The sequence below is a fragment of the Orycteropus afer genome, unplaced genomic scaffold (assembly GCF_000298275.1).
Source record: "Orycteropus afer afer isolate SDZICR_OR568_19922 unplaced genomic scaffold, OryAfe1.0 scaffold00109, whole genome shotgun sequence".
Classification (NCBI taxonomy): Eukaryota; Metazoa; Chordata; class Mammalia; order Tubulidentata; family Orycteropodidae; genus Orycteropus; species Orycteropus afer.
In genome coordinates, this window is record NW_006921696.1 from 4,856,967 (window position 1) to 4,867,800 (window position 10,834).

At 40.3% G+C, this 10,834-nt stretch overlaps 1 protein-coding gene across 1 annotated transcript in view; it reads right to left on the minus strand.

Annotated features, from left to right (window-relative positions):
- Positions 1-10,834, minus strand: part of KCNAB1 (potassium voltage-gated channel subfamily A regulatory beta subunit 1) — a 593,583-nt gene that overhangs the window by 555,303 nt on the left and 27,446 nt on the right. The gene's annotated exons all lie outside the window — the stretch shown is intronic.

Here is a 10,834-nt window from a genome sequence, read left to right on the forward strand (position 1 = left end):
CTTCTTTTCTTGTCTTTTTAGTGATCTCTTGCTTTCTTCATGGATAATGTTCTTGATATCTTCCCATAATTCATCTGGCTTTCGGTCATTGGTGTTCAGTGCATCAAATCTATTCTTTAGATGATCTCTAAATTCAGGAGGGATATATTCAAGATCACACCCATCTCTATATGTGGTAAAATTGCATAGAACTAAATACACACATGTACACACATACAAATGAGTGTATGTAAAAGTGGTAAAATCTGACTAAGGTTGATGCATTGTATCAATGTCACTTTCCTAGTCATGATATTGAACTATAGTTAGGCCAAGATTTTACTGTTGGGAGAAACTGGATGAAAGGTGCACGGAATCTCTGTATTATTGCTTATAACTCTGTGAATTTAAAATGATCTCAGAATAAAAATTTTACAAAAAAAAAAAAAGACAAAGGAACTCCCCACATAAGAGTCCTTCCATCATGTGATTCCAGCTGTGACCTTTTTACAAGAGTTGCTCCTAAACATGAACTGTTTAACCAGTCCTGCAGGCTCCCACTCCCACCCTCATCCACCAACACGTCTCTGCCCACATAGCTCCCTCACATTCAGATTTCCTTCCTTAAAACTCACCTACTCTTGAAAGTCACTACTCAGCCCCTGGTGTACTCTCACTCATCAACATTCCTCTGCAATTAAACTGTAAAGCACTCACTTGACACTTATAAACTATTTCCCAAACATTTGTAAGTCACTTATGATTTCTGTCATATTCTCACACCACCTGTACTGTTATTTATTACTTTACATTAAATTGCTACTTTAACCTAAATTAATTTATTTAGTAAGGAAACTACCATCATAAAGAGAAAACCCTATAGCTTATTATAAAATATGTTGTACCTATAAAAATGAATGCAAAAAAATGAAGACTATTGTTAAATTGTAGCTGGACACTCTTGGTGTCCAAAGGCTCTGAACCAGAGTCTCATCTCATTTTTATTGAGGAGATTAGCAAGTGTTAAAGAGGTATTTGAGATATTTTAAAATATTTTCACACAAATCTGAGATTTTATTTTTTTCAGGTAATCAGAAGAATTGAGAGGAAATGGAAATGCAAACATACAAATTGAATTCTTTACAATGTGAATTAAAGTTATTTAGTGTCCTAGCTGCATACTAACTAAAATCATCGCCTCATCCATCAGTGGTACTTGTACCTACTTTGGGAAACACAGACCCAGATTACGCTCTCCTAGAGTATTAATTATCTCTCCCTGTGACAGCACATCTTTACTCCCCATCTAGACCATAAGCTCTTTGAGAGGAAGGATTGTATCTGGTACAAGTTGTACCCTCCAGTGTAGTGTTTTGTTCACAACAACATTTCATAAATATTAACAATTTGCCTGCATGAATTTTAAATTCCCAGTGACTACCTTTTCCCTTGTCAATCTGTTTCCATTTCCACCACAGCAACCAAAGGCCTGAGCCCCAAGAGAGAAGAAATAAGAGTATACCAGTTTGTGATATGTGGTTTGTCACATGTAGTGGATTGCGTGATACTGGAAGCTATCCCACTGACATTTCACATACTAGTAGGGTCATTTGTGGCAGACAAATTTCAGCAGAGCTTCCAAACTAAGTCAAACTAGTAAGAAAAACTTGGTGATCTACTTCAGAAAAGTAGCCAATGAAAAACCCTATGGATCACAACAAACTATTGTCCAATATAGTGCTGGAAGTTGAGACTCTAGGTTGGAAGACACTCAAAATACACAATGGCTGCAAGAACAGACTCAAACATACCAACAAGCTTGAAGATGGCACAGAACTGGGCAATGTTTGGTTTTATCTTATGTGGCTGCTAAAGGGGCAGGGAAGCAGCATCTTCTGATCTCCTCTAACTACACAAGAGGAGGATAGAATCACCATCAGCAGCCCAAGGCCTGCTCCTATGAGGCCAAACATGCTGCCATCCTCCAGCTCCTTTACTAACCTTGACACCAACCATTCCTCCCACGGTACCCACCACCTCTCTGCTGGGTTCAATAATTCACTGCAGTGGCCACATGGAGCTCACAGATTATGGCATTTATTATGGAAGCAACAGAATACAATTCAAGTTCAAGAACACACTCAGTCTCTCTCAGCCAGCTGCCTCTCAGCTGGCCATCTCTCAGCTGGCCATCTCTCAGCTGACAGTCTCTCATGTCTCTCTCATTGTCTCAGTACTATGTGTCTCTCATGTCTCTCTCAGCAGAGTGTCTCTCTCACATCTCTCAGCAGCATATTTCTCTCAGTAGTACGTCTCAGTAGTACGTCTTAAGGAGCTCTGGTAGCATAGTGGCTAAAGCACTTGACTGCTAACCAGAAGGCTGGAGGTTCAAACCCACCAGCCACTCCTCGGAGGGAAGGTTGGGCAATCCTACTTCCATAGTGATACTGCCTCGGAAACCCAAGGAGGGGTCGCTATGAGTTGGGGCCGACTCGAAGGCACATAACAACAACAACAGTATGTCTTAGCCAGAATCAGACAGACTCCCTCCTCCTACCTCTAGAAAGGCTCCTTTTTGAGCCTGGCAGAATGGCCAAAACCAACCAATCCCAACATCAGAATTCTATACATCCAAGAAAGCACGAACTTCCCCGAAGATTGCTTCGTGCTGCTCCAACAGAAATAAACCAGGTGGATAACTTTAACAATCATGGCAAAGGGGGAGTTAATAGACTATGGCTAGAAAAGCCTTACCATATAATTTACCACACCCCAGTGGTATTACTGTGAGTTGGAGCTGACTAGACAGCAACTTGCAACAACAAAGAGAAGGCCAGGAAAACTGGAGGAGGAACTATGCCATGTGATAGTGTTAAGGAAAAACTTGGACCAATGAGTCCATCTCTTAAAATAGCCACTAGTTCAATCTGACTGTGTGACCATGAAAATGCTTCTTCCTGGAGGTAAAGCAGTGAGAGCACCCTCTAGGAAAGAAACAGATGAGCTGGGAAAGCAGACATCAAAATGAGACATACCCTTTCCAATGCCCCTCTATTTCTCTATCCACTGAGTATGGAGCCAGGCCAGGAAAGAACAGAAGGTTGGGGAAGCCAATGTTTGTCTGAAGCTGAAGTGTCCTTCCATAACATTGTAAATGTTGGTCATCATAAGGTTTGATGGTAGGGAGCAGAAAGTTCATTTGGAAAGTACTATTCCTTTTAGCTGTTCATCCAAGTTTTAAACCAAATGTGATAAAACTACAAGAAATGCCTCTGAGCAACTGACGGGACAGTTAATGTCTTCTTGTGTCTCAGGAGTAGCAATTGCCATACCTCTTCAGAATCTTTAAGTAGTAAGCAATTACAGTGTCAGCAGAGAAGGGGCGGGGGAGACAAACGCCATATGATAAGAGAGTGCTTCTGCCACTGTGGTGATAAAGTTTGTGTGTCAACTTGCCTGGGCCTGGTTGAGTGGCTGGGCAGCTAATGGTAGTTATTCCTTCCCCATGATGAGACTGGCAATCAACTCTATGGTGGGACCTACCACAAGCAGCTGAATAGTTGCTTCAGGGATGTGGTCTGCTTCCTGTGTATAAGGAGAACCCTTGAGGATAGTCTCTAGCTTACAGCACGCTTGAACCCTGCATGTAGCCGTGTTGTTTTTCAGCAGCCTGTCATGCTCTGTTGACCTTGGGACTTTCAATGGACTTGAATTAATGGCCTGCTGTGTGGTTTGATAACATCAGGACTGTGCTGTTTTACTTGTCAGCTTTGGGCTTGTCAGCCTCAGCAGCCAGCAGCTGAGTGAAGAAAAGCCTCCAGCTTCAGTGGGCTGGGAGCAGGAGGTAGAGCTGAAGCCTAAGGTTGAGGGGCTTTCACCCAGCCCCTAGAGCCTGGCACTTGAACTCAGACTTAAAGACTCCAAACTGTAAGAGAATAAACTCCTGTTTCTATTTCTTCAAGCCATCCCATTTGTGTTATACTCTTGTCAGAGTGGTACTAGGTAACCAAAACAGCCACCTTCTGCTGATAGATGCAGGAGACCCTGGGACTCACTGGAAGTCACAAAAATCAGTTCTGGATGGTGGGCAGGCTTTACCCACACCAGTTCAACATTCATGCATCACCTTGGACAGGTCTGCCTCTCTGCTTCTTTGTGGATTCAGATTTAGGTAATCGGTAAGATTCTTCTAGCCCTGATGGATTTGGACAAGGAGCACCAGACTACAGATTACAGCACATTTTCCTATTCCAACTATTTATGGGACTTGAAGGCTTCCCATTCTCCATCCCATTCTTATCCATGTGTCTGCTCACTAGTGCTCTGCAGCTGAGGCTATTCATGCAAATAAGCAGCCACCTGAGTTGTCACCTATGGAACTATCACTGGAACTATCCAGAGGAATTTCTGCTCTTGTCATTGTCATCTCCTCTTCACCTTTGCCAGCGCTACCTTGGGATCTAATTCTACTTGGTGAAACCACAGCTAAATACGTGCATGTTCTCTCAACAACACACAATGGATAAAACATGGCCTTTGCCCTTGAGAAGCTCACAGTACAGGGGAGGATATAGATAGGTAAGAGGACATTACAACCAGTACAGTATGAGCTAAGAGGAGGCAAACAGTGAGAAAGTGAGAAGACTCCCCAAGCCCAGTCCTGGGAGGCTGGGGAGAGAATAAGGGAAGATCCCTTGAGAAAGTATAATCAGCAGCAGAGGAGAGAGGTGGGAGGGGTGAGGGAGTAGTCTTAGAAGTCTATAATCAACAAAGAAGCCTTACCTTAAAAGTCAAGTCTGTTTATTGTTCATCGCTATTTTTCTAGACAACTCCTCTCACCTCTATGCCAGGTTTTCTCTGGGGATAAGATAAAACAGTTCTGGTAGGGGAAGGGAGGGAAGAAGACAATATGTTACAGTTTTAAGAATTCATGGCAAATGATAGTGCTGAAGAGCAAAGATGTCTCTTGGAAGAGTAAGGTGCACCTAACCCAAGCCATGGCATTTCCCATTGACTCATAGACATGTGAAAGCTGGACAATAAATAAGAAAAACCAAAGAAGAGTTGATGCTTTTGAGTGGTGGTGTTGGCAAAGAATATTGACGGTACCATGGACTGCCAGAAGAATGAACAGATCTGTTCTGTAAGAAGTGCAGCTGGAATGCTGCTTGGAAACAAGAATGGCCAAACTTCTTCTCACCTACTTTGGTCATGGTGTCAGAAGGGACCATTTCCTAGAGAAGGATATCATGCTTGGTAAAGTGGAGGGTCGACGAAAAAGAAAAAGATCCTCAGTGAGATGGACTGACACAGTGGCTGCAATGATGAGCTCAGGTGTAGCAAGGATTATGAGGAAGGCACACAACCAGACCATGTTTCATTCTTTTGTACAGAGGGTCACTACAAATAGGAGCTGACTTGACATCACCTAACAACAACTGGTCTCAGGTCCCTTTCCCTGGCTCCTGATGGCAGCATCCTCACCTCAATGTTATTCTATATCCTTTCTTTATTCCTACTGCTTATATAAGGTACCTTGGTGGCACAATGGTTAAGTACTCCTCTGCTAACCTAAAGGTCAGAGGTTTGAACTCATCCAGTGGCTCTGCAAGAGAAACACCTGGCAATCTGCTTCCCTAAAGATTACAACCAAGAAAACTCTGTGGGGCAGTTCCATTCTGTCACATGGGTCACTAAGAGTCACAATCAACCCAAAGACACCAAACAACAAAAACTGCTTATGTGTTATGCACTCTTTCATTATAACATAGAAACAACACTTTTCCCAACGTATAATTTATCACATGCATAGGTATAGTAGTCCCTGGGTGTGCAAACTGTTGAGCAGTTGGCTACTAACTGAAAATTTGGAGGTTCAAATCCACCCAAAGGTACCTCCTTGGAAGAAAGTCCTGGCATGTCACAGCCATTGAAAATCCTATGAAATGAAATTTTACTCTGAAACACATGGGGTCATCATGAGTCAGAATTTACAGCATGGCAATTGGAAATATATAGCCTTGCTTTAAACAAAAAAAAATAAAATACACTCTACAGTGTCTAGGTCTACATGTCTCTTCCTTGGCCTGTAAAGGGCTCTTGGGAAGGACTGTTTCTTGGGATTCAGCTGGTATTCTACATCTGTCCCACACTTATCTACATCCACAACCAGAAAGCATCTTCAAGTAGAGCTTTGACATTTTTAACAAAGCTCTCCTCACTACTTTTGGTGTGACTCTCACATCCTTTCTGAAAACATCCCCAAAGATGCCAAAATATGGCCAATGGAACACAGATGTGCAAAAGTACACCACGTGGCCAGAAATACCTCAAAATGTGGCTGAATCACAAGATGACTTGGGGGAGAGGTGGAAAGGGTGGGATCTCAATGCCAGTATAAGGCTTTGGGCTCTTTTTTTTTAGGCGATGATGAATCATGGAAGATTTGTGATCAGGATGGCACTGTGGTCATATGTTGTTGAGTCACCACTGAATTAATGCTTCCAGCATGCTAAGAACAGTCTTCCTTTATCCCAGTCAATGTTCACTTGGCTTAACAGCATTCCAGTGGAGAGAGAATGGAGTATGGTGGGGAGAGCAAGGGCTGTGAAATCAGGAAGATTTGGGTTTGAATCCTGGCCCTACTGCACACTAGTAGATTGATCATGGACTCTTTGTGAGTCTTAGTTTCTTCCTCTGGAAATACAGCTCACATATTACCTCAGAGGGTTATAGTGAAGATTAAAGAAAATATTATATTTTATATACCTGACACAAAATAAATGGTATAATAATGGCATTTATTATAATACCTCCAATACTACCAGGTTCAGAGGGTCTCTGCATCACACAATTCCAGGGGTTGCCATCAGTATTGTAGTCTGTGTAGATAGTGCCCCCTAGTGTTGTGCAGTGCACACCATTCATGGCTATAAGTGATGGACAAGGATAGACTTCACAGAGAAAGAGACGATTTTTAAGGGGCTGCCGCCTCAGAAACCCAAGGAGGGGTCACTATGAATCAGATCCTACTTGACAGCAGTGAGTTTTTGTTTGTTTTGTTTTGTTTGCTTTGTTTTGTTGCAGTGCTATGGTTTTTATGACTACAAAATAGTTAAACCAAACCAAAAACCAAACTCATGGCTGTCAATTCAGATCCGACTCATAGCAACCCCTCCTTGGGTTTCTGAGGCAGTGTCACTACAGATAGTAGATTGTGCAACCTTCCTTCCCAGGAGTGGCTGGTGGGTTTGAACCACCAGCCTCCTAGTTAGCAGTCAAATGCCTTAGGCACTAAGCCACCAGAGCTCCTAAAAATAGATAAAGATGGCCTTAAATATGACTTTCTCTTTTCTAAAGAGAAATGAAAGATTGTCTAGAGGAAATTGATTTGTTCTTCATCTAACAAGCACCACCTCCATCATTCTTTAAGAGCCTACTCAGAAAACAGATTTGATCATTGCCTTGAATCCTACATGTCTGTCTGTGGTCATTGGCTGCAGAAGCTCTGCTATCAAGCTCATCTATCTTCTTCCTCACATTATTCTTATTATTATTCTTTCTGAGATGGAAAAGTGGCTTAATGAAGAATAATTCTCAACTACCAAAGTCATGCCTAAAAATTTACAGTTTCAGTCTGCGGATACAATGTGCTACTGGGAGATCTTACTGGGATCATTCCATCTGAGACCCCTGATCTCTTTGTCATCTTCTTCTAGGCACTTAAGACATTAATCTATAAATCTAGGATTCTAATGGAAGCAAGAAGAAATCTTAGAAATAGGTTACTTCAATTCTCTGGTTTTACAAATGAGGGAATGAACATCTAGGTCAGTTATTATAAGGACTAGAATAAAATACAAGTTTCCAAGAGCAGGGCCTTGCAGTCAGACAAAATGAAGTTAAAAGTCTTGCCCAAAAAACATACTAGTTATGTGTCTTGGGTATTCTCTGAGTTTATAGTTCTGTATTCAGAAAAATGGGGAAAACAATATTACCTCCTAGTTTTAAATAAGTTTCTATTTTTAAAATCCCCAAATATACTACATTGCCTCTTAAAGTGCCATTTTACTATATAATAATCACAAATGTTTAAGCATTGATCAAAGTCCCAAGGTGCTACCGTTGAAAAAGTGATCCACTAAAAAGCCCTGTGTTGTTTCTGCTGGGGAAGACAAATGAATAGCTTCACTTTGCTTACATTATTTGTGACAGAATGTTCCCTTTGGCTGGGAAATATATAAAATCTAGAGTACAAGTCTCCAACCAAGAGTTTGAAAAATTGTGGCCTACGTGGTTTGCTTTTCTAAAGTCTCTAAGGATTATCCTAGGGTAAATTTCATCTTGAAGCAATTTCAGCATTTGGCATGTTCCCAAACAGATTTAAATGTTAGTTCAAATAGAGTAACAACTGAATTTTCTAGAGGTCATCTTTTTAGTAACCTTGCTAGATAGAACACAACCAAGAATCGACAAATGAACAAATAAGGTAACACAGAGCTCATGCTTTAAAAGTCCTGAGAGAGAACCTCACCTCATAAATCATGAACTCCTTCTTGGTCATAATTCTAGCAAGGCTGACTGACTCATTTCCCATTCCCCAGCAGAGTAAATATAGCAAATTAGATGAAAAGAGCTGTTAGAGGCAGCCTTACTGACAGCAGCAATAAAGTTTACAACAAGGTAAGGATACGGAAAAAAATGCTAGAGAAGGAAAAATCCAGAAGCCAAAATTTAAAAACAAAATATCAAAATGAGGCCTCTAACTTTCAAGAGAAATGGTTTTATATGCCTTAATTGTCCCTAATAACTTTTTGACATAGTACAATAGCTGACATTTATTAAAATAAAGTAGAATTGTCAAGTTATTTCTTCAGGTTTAAGAAATTAAAACAAAGCCTTGACACTTGAATTAGAAAGATTCAGGTACTGGGAAAAATCATTTGGGCAAAAATTTCCATTCTCTGACGATGTCAGATGAATGAGGCTTAATTGGGAGTATTTGCTGCGTTTAGAAATCTTATCATGTTCAGTCTCACCAACATTTTCCTCATTAATAGGAACTTTGAAGTTTAGCTGATTCCTAACCTAAAAATAAAAAGTCATCTTGGTTTTTGAGCTACAGATGACACATTCATTCTCCTTATCATTCCCCACCTGCCCTCCTCACTGTTTCTCAGCCCACAGACCCCTACGCATCACTGTAAAAGTCCAAACAAAATGAACTGACACTTCCCTTCCCTGTCTCCCCACCTCCCAGCAGAAATATTTGCTCCTTCATTTGTATTTCAATAGCACTTCAGTAACATTTCTAACCTCACACAATAAAAAATGTTTTGTGGAGTTGCCTTCCCAGAAAAGATTCCAAGATTATTCAGGGCACGAACCCTTTCTTACCTATGGCTATTTAGTAGATTCCAACTCCTAATGACCCTTCAGGCAGAACAGAACTGCCCCCAGAGGATTTCCAAGGCTGTAAATCTTTACAGAAGCAAACTGCCCCATCTTTCTCCTGTGGAGCAGCTAGTAGGTTAGAACCACTGACCTTTTGGTTTGCAGCTGAATTCTTTAACCACTGTGCTACCAGAGCTCCTCATGTAGTCCCATATTTCCAAATCTGGAACATAATAGATGTTCAAACTTCTTGATTGTTAGAAATTCTTTCAATCATACGTACATGGCAAAAAAAAAAAAAAAGAGTATCTTTGGTAGTGCCAAAGGTATTTGACTGCTAGTGAGAAGGTTAGCAGTCCAAAGCCATCAACTACTCTGCAGAACAAGACTGGGCAATCTACTTCCATAAAGACTTATGGTCACTATGAGTCAGAATCAACTAGATATCAGTGAGTTTGGTTTGGTTTGGTTTTTGAAAGTAAAAACTTTTTTTCATTTTTAAACTAATTTTGAATATTGACTTCAGAAATTCATTTAACTGAAAATACTGTAAAAACACAAACTTAATACATCTTTGTCATTTCTTTTGGATAAATGACCATCTGGAACCAAAATACTGTAAACAGGCTTAAGTATTTAATATTTTGTTCAACAAGCAACTGGTGTTTGGATAATCACATCATTCAAATTACTAAACTTGGAGACAGAAAAAGCTGATCTTTCTATTGCATCCCACTTGTGGAATTGTTTGTGCTGACTAGCCCCTCCTGAGTCCTTGAAGCAATTAAATAATTTAACAAGCCTTTGGGTAGCTTGTTTCATACTTAATGTTCATTGCTTTAATCAAACTAAATTTGAAGATTAAGTTACAAAATACACTTTAGGCTTTGATTTTTATTTTAAGTGAACTATTTCAGAGGAGAGATGTTTGTAATAAAAATGGTCTCTACATACACACTCAAGTGTTTTGTTTTGTTATCAATTATTCCCCGAATTCTTCACCATTCCACGTGGGTGCCTTGACTAAATGATTATGACAAAAAGCAGGAAAAGTCATTCAAGATCACACAAGAAAACCTCACTTAAGAGCCCAAACCATCATTAATGGTATGCAATTGATTTAATTATATTCCATTTAAAATCATGGTATTGCCTGCTGTTTGAACCAGATGGCTGACATGTCTATTTTGAAAAATCCTATAGATATACTATAGAAAAACTTGTGTAAGGATTGCATTCATTGAGTGAAAAATACTGTGGGGAAGCTCCTTTTGAAAGCGCATACCTTACCTTTTCTGAAGTAACAGTATGATTAGTGAGCTCTTCTGGCTTTCAACAAGCCAGGGCTTTCTTGTTTGACCCTCTGCTGAGAATTTGCATTTCCATCCCAGATACTGAATCAGAATCTATCTGCTAAAATGACAAGGAGGCCACATGTTCTGACCTCCTCTAACCCTACAAG